Below are 2,750 nucleotides of genomic sequence, written 5' to 3'. Positions count from 1 at the left end.
GACATAACAAACCTCAACAGATACAAGAGAATAGAAATAGTCCCCTGTATCTTATCGGACCACCATGCTTTAAAATTGGAATTCAACAACAATACAAATAGCAGAAAACCTGCAAACTCATGGAAACTTAACAATGTGCAATTGCACCACTCCTGGGTCAAAGAAGAAATAAAGAAAGAAATTAAAGACTTTCTAATATTCAACGAGAATGAGGATACAACATACCCGAACTTATGGGACACCTTGAAAGCAGTGCTACGAGGGAAGTTCATTGCACTAAGTGCCCATATGAAGAAAACAGAGGATAGTCACATAAATGAATTAACAGCGCAACTGAAAACCTTAGAACAGAGAGAAGCGAATTCACCCCGCAGGAGCAGACGCCAGGAAATAATCAACTTGAGGGCTGAAATCAACAAAATAGAAACCAGGAAAACAATACAAAAAATCAATGCAACAAAGAGTTGGTTTTTTGAGAAAATCAACAAGATTGATAAACCTTTATCCAAATTAACGAAAAAGCAGAGACAGAACATGCAAATTAACAAAATCAGAAACGAAAGAGGAAATCCAGACAATTTTCAGGTCATACTTCGAAAATCTGTATTCCACAAAAATTGAAAATTCAAAGGAAATGGACAAGTTTCTGGATAACTATCACTTACCAAAATTAAATCAAGAACAGACAAACAACTTAAATAGACCTATAACCCGAAATGAAATAGAAGCAGTCATCGAAAGCCTTCCAACCAAAAAAAGTCCAGGGCCAGATGGATTCAGTGCAGAATTCTACCAGACATTCAAGGAAGAACTAATACCACTACTCCTCAAACTGTTCCACAAGATAGAAACAGAAGGTTTATTGCCAATCTCTTTTTATGAGGCCACAATAACTTTGGTACCCAAACCTCACAAAGACACAACTAAGAAAGAAAACTACAGACCAATATCCCTGATGAACATCGATGCAAAAATACTCAATAAAATAATGGCAAACCGAATTCAAAAATACATCAGAGAAATCATCCACCATGATCAAGTAGGCTTCATACCTGGATTGCAGGGATGGTTTAACATACGAAAATCTATCAACGTGATCCACCATATAAACAAACTGAAAAAGAAAAACCATATGATTATCTCCCTAGATGCAGAAAAAGCCTTCGATAAAATTCAACACCCTTTCATGATAAAGGTATTAGAGAGGTCAGGGATAACAGGAACATACCTAAACATAATAAGAGCAATATACAGCAAACCAACTGCCAACATCAAACTGAATGGAGAGAAACTTAAGCCAATTTCTCTAAAATCAGGAACAAGACAAGGCTGTCCTCTCTCTCCATATCTCTTCAATATCGTACTAGAAGTTCTAGCTAATGCTATAAGACAACAAAAGGAGATCAAGGGCATCCAAATTGGAAAGGAAGAAGTCAAACTGTCTCTATTTGCAGATGATATGATAGTTTACATAAGCGACCCAATAAACTCTACCAGGGAACTCCTACAGCTGATAAACACCTTCAGCAAACTAGCAGGATACAAGATAAACTCAAAAAAATCAGTAGCCCTATTTTTTTCAGACGACAAAGAGGCAGAGAAAGAAATCAGAGAAACATCACCCTTTACAATAGCCACAAGCAACATAAAGTATCTTGGTGTAACGCTTACCAAACAAGTAAAAGATCTATATAATAAGAACTTTGTGACTCTAAAGAAAGAAATTAAAGAAGATACCAGAAAATGGAAAGACCTCCCATGCTCTTGGATAGGTAGGATAAACATAGTAAAAATGGCAATCTTACCAAAAGCAATCTACAGATTCAATGCAATCCCCATTAAAATCCCACCACAATTCTTCACCGACCTTGAAAGGATAATAATCAACTTTATATTGAAAAACAAAAGACCCAGGATAGCCTTATACAATAAAAGAACATCAGGAGGCATCACCATTCCTGACTTTAAGCTCTACTACAGAGCTATAGTTCTGAAAACAGCCTGGTATTGGCATAAAAATAGACAGGTAGACCAATGGAATCGAATTGAAAATCCTGATATTAATCCACGCACCTATGAACACCCGATTTTCGACAAAACAGCTAAAATTATACAATGGGGCAAAGACAGCATCTTCAACAAATGGTGCTGGCACAATTGGATGAGGGTGTGTAGAAGACTGCAGATAGACCCACGTCTGTCGCCATGCACAAAACTCAAGTCCAAATGGATCAAAGACCTCAACATCAATCCAGCCACATTGAACCTCTTAGAAGAGAAAGTAGGAGGTACCCTTGAACAAATTGGTATAGGAGACCGCTTCTTGAACATAACTCCAGGGGCACAGACACTGAAAGAAACAATTAATAAATGGGACCTCTTCAAACTTAGAAGCTTCTGTAAGGCAAAGGACACAGTGGACAAGACCAAACGGCAGCCCACTGACTGGGAAAAGATTTTCACTAATCCTATATCCGACAAAGGGCTGATCTCCAAAATATACAAAGAACTCAAGAAACTAGTCAACCAAACACCAAATAACCCTATTAAAAAATGGGGTACAGAACTGAAGAAAGAATTCTCAATGGAGGAAATCAAAAAGGCTGAAAGACACTTAAGAAAATGCTCCACATCCTTAGCTATCAGGGAAATACAAATCAAAGCAACTTTGAGATACCATCTTACCCCTGCCAGAATGGCTAAAATTAGAAACACCAGTGATGACTTATGTTGGAGAGGATGTGGAGAAA

The sequence above is a fragment of the Phodopus roborovskii genome, unplaced genomic scaffold (genome assembly GCF_943737965.1).
Source record: "Phodopus roborovskii unplaced genomic scaffold, PHOROB, whole genome shotgun sequence".
Taxonomy (NCBI): domain Eukaryota; kingdom Metazoa; phylum Chordata; class Mammalia; order Rodentia; family Cricetidae; genus Phodopus; species Phodopus roborovskii.
Note: the sequence above shows the minus strand (reverse complement) of the source record.